At 33.6% G+C, this 10,340-nt stretch overlaps 1 non-coding gene across 1 annotated transcript; it reads left to right on the top strand.

Moving 5' to 3' along the window:
• Positions 1-7,924: 7,924 nt before the first annotated feature.
• On the top strand, positions 7,925-8,120 carry LOC121216723 (U2 spliceosomal RNA). The gene has a single exon (XR_005912900.1). It is a non-coding gene; the product is annotated as a U2 spliceosomal RNA (small nuclear RNA).
• Positions 8,121-10,340: the final 2,220 nt, after the last annotated feature.

Genomic DNA, 10,340 nt, shown 5'->3' with positions numbered 1-10,340 from the left:
TTGCACTTGTGAAAGAACTTGGAATTGCAAATGCCTATTTATTATATATACATATGTGTTGTTCAAAATGGATCTATTTTTGGATATTTAAGGTTAAATCTAAACATGAAAGAGTGTCAAGAATAGAGCATAAATGTAATAGCCCGTTTTTGGTCAAATCAAAACAGTGGTTTTGAGACCACAAATTCGAGGTCTAAATAACATGATAGTATGTTTGTGTGAAAATTTCATTAATAAATTTTATTGTTTGAATGGTCAATTTGATAAAAAGGACTAAATCGCGTAAAGTGCAAAAATGATGTTCTAATAGCTAGAAGTATTAAATGGCTATGAAATTAAATAGTGGAGGTCCTTAAGCTGAAATTATACCCTTGTTAAGGTTAGTGGACATTTATGTACATGGTTTATGTGAATTTTTAATATTTTATTAAAGGCTAAAATAGTAAATTAAAAAATAACTTAAGTTAAAATAATAAAAACATGGTATCATCTTCTCCATTAAGCATCCACCATTGAAAATAAGGGTTTGAAATACCATTAAAGAGCTTGAAACATTCAACCTAGTTTCCTTGAGTATGTAAGTTCATTTTCATCATATTTTTAATGATTTCTACGTTTTTAAGATCGTTGCAACTTAGTCTAGCTAGCCCAGAGACTAATTTGCAAAATTGTTAAAGGTTTAGGGTTTTTATATTGATGATTCTATGCTGTTTTGATGTTTAATGATAGAAAATGCATGTTTGTTGTTTGCTAAACAACATTTGTTAAGTGATTTTTAGTAAAATGTCCAATTAGGGATTAAATTGTGAAACGTGTAAATTTTGTGGTTAAATTGTGAAATAAATGAAAAATATGGACTGCTAGGGACCTAATTGAAATTTTGCTAGCATGGGTTTTGGTTTAATTGCATGAATTTTTAATTTTTTTGAAATAAGGACTAAATTGTAAAAATGTTAAAATGTTAGGGACAAAAATGTAAAATTCCCTAAATGTGTGTTTTGGATTAAATTGAATAGAGAGGTAATTAAATAAGCTAAATTTGATATTATATAGATAAAGAAAAGCGAACTTCAGACTTAGATTGGAGAAAGAACAAGATTTTGGATTAATTGACTCGTTTTATCGTTTTAGCATTCGAGGTAAGTTCGTATGTAATAAGCTTTGTTATAATTGTATTTTAAATTCTTTGATATTGCATAAATTGTGCATTTGACCTTGCGAACATATTCAATGACAACTCGGCAAGTGAGAAATCTTAGTTGAACCTTAGGAATAGATTAGGATACAAATGACATGTCATTAGGGGTTATGTGATTTGGATGTTGGTTCGTAAGTCCTACCGGTGGCTAAGTCATCTGGCATGTGTTGCGGATACTCGTCAGCTTGTGTGATTAGCACCGTGTAGCTTCGTCATGACCATCAGCTTGTGTGAGCAGACCCGTTTGATGGCTCGAAAGTGAGTATTATATGTGATACGAGATTGAGATAACTTCAAATATGTATGTGGCAGTTAGGGTGCGAGATTCCCGAGTATCCGATAGTATTCTGAATGGTTCAACGGGTAAATCAATGATGTGGATGAGTATGAAATTGATACGAGATGGTATAGGTATTTACATAATTCGTACAAGCATTGAATCGAAGAAACTTGTGAAATTATATTTAACCTTGTGAATGAAGATTGTGGTAGGTTGATAGTTCTATATGAGATTTGTTGTGATTTGTTTAAATTGCTTAATTTGTGCAGATTTGGTAAGTTAAATTTATTGTTATACGAACTTACTAAGCTTTATAGCTCATAGTGCTTATTTTTCCGTGTTTTATAGTGAAATAAAAACTAGCTCAGATTCGGGAATCGTCGGAGACTTCATCACACTATCCTACTATCATTTTGGTACTTTTGAACTTAAGTATTTTGAGTATATGGCAAGTATAAGAGTTTGGTCATTTTGGTATGTATTTTGGTAATGAATTTAGCCATTTGGATTGGCTTGTAAATGTCTAAATTTTGGTTTGTATATAGCCATGAAAGTTGGCTTAATTTGGTTGGTTTGGTTGTGTATATATTTGTGCATATGGCTTATGATATGTGTTTAATGATGGCTTTGTGATGATTGTTGATAATAAGAATAGTGAATATCAAATAGTGGAAATTTGAGTTTGGTATGTTTGTGAAATTAGGTAAAATAATGCATGATTGGAAAATTACCATATTGATGATTTAAAAAAGTGAAATTTTGGCATGAAATTGAATGGCATATTGTGGTATTGATGTGTTTTGTATTGGTTGGTATAGAAATGGTATGAATTATGATTGAATGAGGTTATTAGAATGTCTATTTTTGTGCCATGAATTGTGCCATTTGGTTTGGTGTAGGTATATACAAATTGGGTGGCAAAATGACTTGGTAAATAGCCTATTTTTGTCCACACGGGCTTGTGTCTCAGCCGTGTGTGACACACGATTAGGTTGCACGACCGTGTGTCCCCTAGTGTTAAATTAAAAATCAAGTCAGTATGCTCTACGACCGTGTGCTAGGCCGTGTGGCCTAAGTCAGTATACCCTATAGGTTTGGCACGGCCTAGCACACGGTTAAGAGGCATTACCAGACCTGTAACTCAATTCAAAACAACCAATTAACAAATTATCTCTCATTCAATAACCATTATTCATTCACAATCTAAATGTACTTAATTCAATCATACATAGTCTTAATCATGCATTTGGGACTAAATTGATAACATATAAAAGTTTCAGAGACTTAGAAAATTTTTAACTTTTAAAGTGTCACACACCCGTGTGAACAGGTCGTGCGCCACACACGGCCCTAGACATGTCCGTGCGTTTAAGCCATGGCAAAACAGGGCAACACGGGCATGTGTACTAACTTATCCACACAGCCGGAGACACGCCCGTGTGCCTTGGCTGTGGTCGAAACTGACTTGGGTCACACGGCTAGCCACACGCCCGTGTGTCTTGGCCATGCTCAAGCCTGACTTACAATTGTAGGGTACCCCAGAGGACACACGACCATGCAACATGACCGTGTGTCATACATGGTTGAGACACATGCCCGTGTCTCTGCCCGTGTGGACAAAAATAAGTCATTTGAAAAGCCAAATTTGCCACCCTAAAACAAGAGTATTTACATTCATATTTGACCATATTTAAGCAACTCAATTTGCAACCAAATTAACCAATTCAATACACATTATAAGCCATATCCAAACTTACCAATTACATGTCCATATACCTATATAACTACATATAAAATTCATTCATTTAACATCCATAAATTAAGACTTATTTTGCATAATTTCATTCAAACATTCCCATACCAAAACATACCATCATTAAGCACATATATGCAATCCCAATGTAATGCCAAAATAAGCCAAATCACATGGCTTAACTCATAGACAAATTCATTCTCAAACCATGATACCAAAACATAACTATTACTATTAAACTAGCCTATACATGCCATATTTACATAAGTTCATAAGTTCAAATACCAAACGAAAACTGGATTGTGTGACATGCAACTCCGACTTGTCCAGAATGAGTGAGCTAACGAACCTATAAAAGACATAGAAATAGAAACAGAGTAAGTTCTAAGCTTAGGAAGCCCGTATAATTTAGAATTAAACTTACCATTTAAAGTAATCAAAGCAATAATAAAATGCCAACAATTCAATTTAACCATCACCTAATCACACATAATCATCACATGTTAGTTATTTAACTAATATATAAACCACCTTGTCTATATAACATTATTTAGGCCCGTTGAACCTATTAGAGCTTCAAAGGACAATCAAGTGAACAATTTCAATAATTCATCAATTCATCATCATACATGCTTTTTCGGGTCATGGTCGGTAAGCTCTTACTGAGCTAAATAACAGTAAGCTCTATTGAGCTGAAAATGGTAAGCTCTATTGAGCTGAACAGTAAGCTCTTTCGAGCTGAATCAGTAAGCTCCAATGAGCTAAAATAGTAAGCTCATACGAGCTATGGTTAGTCCGCAACAAATGCAGGAGCTCGATCATTGTAGTAATTCCAGTAACATGTCACTCGTATCCAGTGAATTCAAATAGTTCAAATGGGGTTCGATAAGGAATACAATATATCATCAAGGCATTCATCTTTCAAATATTTTCATTATGTACATTTATTTCAACAAATAGAAGTATAGAAAAGTTCGATTCTAATTATATGAACTTACCTCGTATTTGTTCGTATAGCCGTCGTCTACTCGTCTACCTTTCATTTCCCCTGATCTAATTCCGGTATTTGCTTATCTTGATCAATATGATATCAAATTAACTCATTCAAACTCTCATTCAATTCAATTTAGCCTAAAACATTCATTTTGGCTAAATTACAAATTTACCCCTAGACTTTTAACTACTTTACAATTTAGTCCTTTTTACACAAAATGGCAACTTTATGCAATTTACCCATAGCCCATGTATAACCGAATTTCATATAACCTCTTAACACCCCATATTTTTATTTTATTCACATTTTCAACCACAATATTTCTATCTTTCACAATTTAATCCCTAATTCTCATTTTGCCAAAAATCACTTTATAAAACTTGTATATCTATTAATAACCATCAATAATCTAATAAGAGACTTCAAAATACCTAAACATTCAACAATGGCATATCTAAAAATCTTTAGACATTTCAAAATCTATGGTACGAGCTAGTTAGATTAAGCTACAACGAGCTTTAAAACGTAAAAATCATTAAAAATCGAGTCAAAACCGTACCTTAATCAAAGATTGAAGTTTAGCCGAATGTAAAACCTAACTATGGCTGATTTTTCTTTCTCAATTTTGGTTTGGGAAGATGAATAGAATAATAGGATTTTGATTTTGTTTTATTATTATTAACTTAATAAGCCATTTACAAAATTAACCTTTATGACATTTGATAATATCAAAAATACCAAGCCAACAACTTCCACTATGCTATTCAAGGTCTAATTTACATGAAAGGACTCCCATATTTCAAGCTATAGCCATATAATGCTTTTAAACAATAGAACTCTACTTTTTCACGTTACGCGATTTAGTCCTTTTTACCGAATTAAGCATTTAAACGGTAAAAATTTATTTATGAAAATTTCTCATAATTAATCTATCATGCTGTAAACCTTATTAAAATAATAAAATAAATATTTTGACTTTGGATTTGTGGTCCCGAAATCACTGTTCCAATTTGATCTAAAAACGGGCTGTTACACATGGCCTGGCACACGGGCGTGTGAGGCCATTTCGAAAGGGTACATGGCTAGTCACACGGGTGTGTGGTTGGCCATGTGACCCAAGTCAGGTAGTTACACGGGGTAGGACACGGGCTGGGACATGACCATGTGCCTCCATTTCGAATGTCCACACGGCCTGTGACACGGGTATGTCTTTGGCCGTGTGAGACAAACGGCCAGGCCATACTGACGTGTGTCCTCTGTAGTTGGAAAAATTTTCTAAGTTTTGTAAAAATTTCTCGAGTTCTCGATTTAGTCCCGAACCACCCTGAATGTATGTTTAAGGTCTTGTAGGCTCATTTTAGGGACATTGTGAATGTTATTAAATGATTATTAATTGAATTTGAGAAATGTATGTGAAATGTATGATTATTTGTGCTATAAGTCTGGTAATGCTCCGTAACCCTATTCCGGCGTTGAATACGGGTGAGGGGTGTTACAATAAAAACAAAGACCAACTTGCCAAGATTTGCTCAAGAAATGTATCAAAAAGTTAAACACCCTATCTTGTTGTGTCATTTGGTTATTCCATAATCAAGCAAATTAATAGGTCAGAAATAGCGGCTAACCAAGCAATGCTTGCTTGCAACTATCTCTCAACGTGCCTTTCGATTTGCATGTTGGTATACGCATGAATAAGCTTTTTAATCATAGCCATACAAAGCATAAAATTTTCACCAACTATATATGTTGAAAGAAAGGGGGATTTAAAAGAAAATAAAAACTGTATGAAACCACCATGTTAAAGGAAGAAGAGAAAATTTGAGCTAATCAATAGTGAATGGGAGAAAAAGAATGAAATCATTTGGATTTGTCTGGTAATTATGGCAATCCAAGATTCTTCAATTCATGCATCCAACATAAGATTGACTCAATCATTCCAGGCTTAGTTTATACACAGAATATTTCATTTAGGCACAATTTACTTTGCTGGTTTTACAATTTGCTTTGCTAGTTTATATCCAAATACGAAATAGGAAAAGAAAAGTTGAAAGAAGTGAAAGAACTTTAACTAAAAAAATCAAAGAAAAAAAAAGGAATCAAAGGCACTTACTGTAAATAAGGAGGTTCAACTAGAAGGAAGAAATACGAAAGGGGAAAAGAAAAGTTAAAAGAAGTGAAAGAACTTTAACTAAAAAAATCAGAGAAAAAAAAAGGAATCAAAGGCACTTACTGTAAATAAGGAGGTTCAACTAGAAGGAAGATGAAGATGAAGATGACGAATGGATGCTTGATCTGTCATCAATTAATGAGCTAATTTCTTGGGTTCAATTTGGGGATAAATGTCGAGGAAGAAATCTGAAGTGAAAGTGAAAACGATAAAGAAGAGAGGCAGGCTATTTTGATCCAAAAAAGGAAAAATGTTATTACAGGTGGTTTTGAACAGTCAATTTAGACCCCCAACCCCTAAATTGCTATTACAAGTTGTCCAGTAATAGAGGCTAATTCCATTCGGCCCATAATAGGCTACTACCTTAAACCAAACAATAGTTTATAGTCGGCTCATTGAATAGAGTTGGAATGCATAGGCTATTCCATCCAACCAAACATGCTGTAAGTGTTTTGACACTCAAAACACAACCCTCGAAAGTTTACAACTCACACCCGAAAAAATACCCAAGAGTTATTATTCAATTGCTCTCAAATTAGCCACTCAATAGCTAATTCACTCTAAAAAAAATGGTGTGTCTCATGGCTTAGTTCAAACTAAAGCCTATTTATACTAGTTTACATCTCCTTCAAGTTAATAGCCACATTTAATAACACTTGACAATTGGAAAATGATAGTAGTAATTTTTGGGTGGTAAAAATTGGTGCATAAATTAGCCACCAATTTTAACATTTGCTAGGATTCATGGCTTGTAAATTCAAACCAAAATCTTGACTATTTGGCTTGGAAATTCAATCCATCCTTAACAGAAAAGAATAATAAAACAAAAGATATAGAAAACCAAAACGAGGAAGAAAGTAAACCACTTAAATTACAACTTGTGGATAAACCACTTAGATTACAACTTGTGGATGGCTTGCCAATTGTCTGGCAGAGAGTCTTATGTGAACTGAAGCAGCACAGAACATGTTCATGCATATAATGTTTCAAAGCTGCAAAAGTTTTCAACTTAGAACAAAATTACCGACTTTGACTGGGATTCTATCAAGCTAAACTTGCTTTTGTTACAATGAAAGAAAGGTGCCTGATCCAGAACTGTGTATTGTTTATTTATGGGAAGGTGTCTGATTCAAACTAATGCTGTTTCCATTGCTGCTTTTCTGAGCAGAGCCATAATCCTTTTCCTGGTGTGATTTACAATTGCAAATGCCTGTTCGCTTTTCAAAGTTTTGCTCGTTAGGACAGTGGTTTTATTGTTGAATTAATTTGCTTAAGCATGCTTCTTTGAATATTAAATTTTCTTTTCTGATGCAACTATGAAAACTAAATCTTTGATGGGATTGTGCCTTGGTTCTTGCATCAACTTCTAGGTGGCCAAGAATTAGGGTATTCAGGAAGGCTTCACTCTTTATTACGGCACCAGTACCCGGATCCTTTATAGCTGGTTTTGCATAACATCCCACATCAGGGAGAGTACGTAAGAAGAGGAGAGAAGCAGGCTTTAAATAGCGCGAAGCTTGAGGGATTACAACATACCTTTCTCGGCCTTTTGGCTAAGATCAAGTGTAGCATCTGTTCTTATCAGTTTAATATCTGATACGTGGTCCATTGGATCACATGATATTAAATTTATTTTTGGAGTGGGGGAGTCCAACGCAGTAGCTAGCTACTGGGGCTCTCGAGCGTCGCCCAGGTTTTGCACTATTGCTGGGGCCTGGCGCACCGAACCCAGATTCAGTAAAAAATTTAATAATGAGGTATGACCCAGCTCTGAATTTGAAGCGTTGTTCTACTATTTCGCCAGCCTCGAGTGCATTGGTTTTAGAAAGTGAATTTGAAGAATAATCAATAAATTTTCGAACTGTGGGATGTGAAAATTTCTAGTAGAATTAGTATGGTACGAAAAGTGTGCCCTGTTTTGGTTTATAAACAAGACAAGCTAGTTTTTTAGCTGAACAGAGGTTGATATCCTGCTCCCTTCCACAGAAAGTCAGGTGACTAGGAAACCTCCAGCTGCCTGCTCTTTCGAAGTTAATACGGATGGATCCTCCAGTAATCCGGGGAAAGGTGGTGTGGGTGCAATTATAAAGGGGAGTGGGTGAGAGGTTCATATAGGCATGCTGAATTATGGGTGCTTAGAGATGGACTCTCCTTATTTCATTAGTTGAATATTTCACACTTGGAGATTGAAATTTGATGCTGAAATTGTTGTTAAAATCATTAAAAATGTTGATTCTAACATGATTCTCTCTGTACTTGTAAATGACTATATGTCATTCATGTCCAAATTGGGGATGGCCTCAATCATATCTGATAGGGAGGAAAAACAGTGAGCAGATATGACAGCTCAGCTAGGGGGCAGTTTTCCACAGTGAAATTCTAGCACTTTTTGTATTAGGGACATTTTGTTCATTTGTATGGAATCTCGTAATTGTATTTAGGCACTCTTTAGATAGGCAATATGTTTATCTGTAGTTAATATAAAATCAGCATGGCAATGAGATTATACTATAGAGTAAGATAAAAAGAAAGCTAAATGCACTATACTGAAAATAAATATCTATCCAAAGAGACCCTTAGTCTCTATAGAAGACCGATGCTTCTGAACAAGATATGAATCTTTTTACTTATTTTGATTTATGAAATGTTATATGTTATATTAAAAAAATGTATCTTTAGCAATTGTGTGGTATTAACAGTGGTATTAACAGGTTTTCTCATTTCTGAGAAATTAGCTTTTGTTCAGGTATTATGTTATACAATTATAAGTGAAATTTAAGGAACGGAAACAAGGAAGAAAGTGAACTTAAAAAAATTAAATTAATATTACTAAAGAATTATTAATATATATAAAACAAAAGATTTAAGAAGCCGAAACATGAAAGAAAGTAAACTTTAGGAGTACAAATATTTAAAACCAATACATGAATATATAAATGTTAAATTGTAAAATTAAATTAATTAAGTTACTAAATTGTTTTGTTTTTTATTTTGAATTTAAGATATTTTTTTATTTTTATACTTATTTAAAAATTTAACTTGAATTCATATATCTTACTAATATTATTATTTAATTTAAATTTTTGAATAGTAACACTTGAATTTAATATGTAAATTCGATTTTTGAAGCAATTATGTAAATTTAATTAAAAAGGTTGTTTAAAAAAATGCAAATATTTGATATGCTGTCATCACTACATAGTCTATTAGAATTGTTTTCCCCTCCTCTTTTTCCAAATTCCAACAATATTGCTATTAAGATTCACTAATTTGTTCTTTTATGGTAAGCTTGATTGTTGTTCCTTTTTTCTGAAGAAAGATACAACTGACAATCTATAGATTACAAGCAAAGTTGCAGGTAAGATCTGTTCATGATTGCATAATGAAAATGGCAGTGTATAAAGAAACCACCACAATTTTCAGGCCTAAATTCAATCACCTAATATTTGAAATGATTTGGGTCTGAATTGATTCTCGATAATATTCATGATGTGGAATTGAAGTGGAATTGAAGTGTGTTATGATACTTGTTATCACCGGCCTAAGACCCGAATGGGTTCGGATTGGATGAGCCGGTTTCCATTGAACTCGTACATTGATGTCACAGGCTGATGAGCCGGTTTCCATTGAGCTCGTACATTGATGTCATAGGCTGAGCTCGCAGGATGGGTACCTATGTTCTCCTGCGAGGTCACGCATGAGACTACATAAACACATATTTAATCTAGAGTAAGCAACGTATTGATGTGCATGAAATCTATTTAATATATTATATCAATGAACAATATCTATATCATATAAATAGACAATCACTGACATCTAAGAGTTACAGAGAAAAATACTCAACAATGTGCCACAATTAATTTCAACAATCTTCAACTAAACTTGAGTTTATAAGTTCAATATATAAATCTTGAAAAATTCAGTAAATAAATTGGATGCTTCATT

The sequence above is a fragment of the Gossypium hirsutum genome, chromosome A02, assembly GCF_007990345.1.
Source record: "Gossypium hirsutum isolate 1008001.06 chromosome A02, Gossypium_hirsutum_v2.1, whole genome shotgun sequence".
In the NCBI taxonomy this organism is placed as follows: Eukaryota; Viridiplantae; Streptophyta; class Magnoliopsida; order Malvales; family Malvaceae; genus Gossypium; species Gossypium hirsutum.
This window is presented reverse-complemented; position numbering and strand designations above follow the sequence as displayed.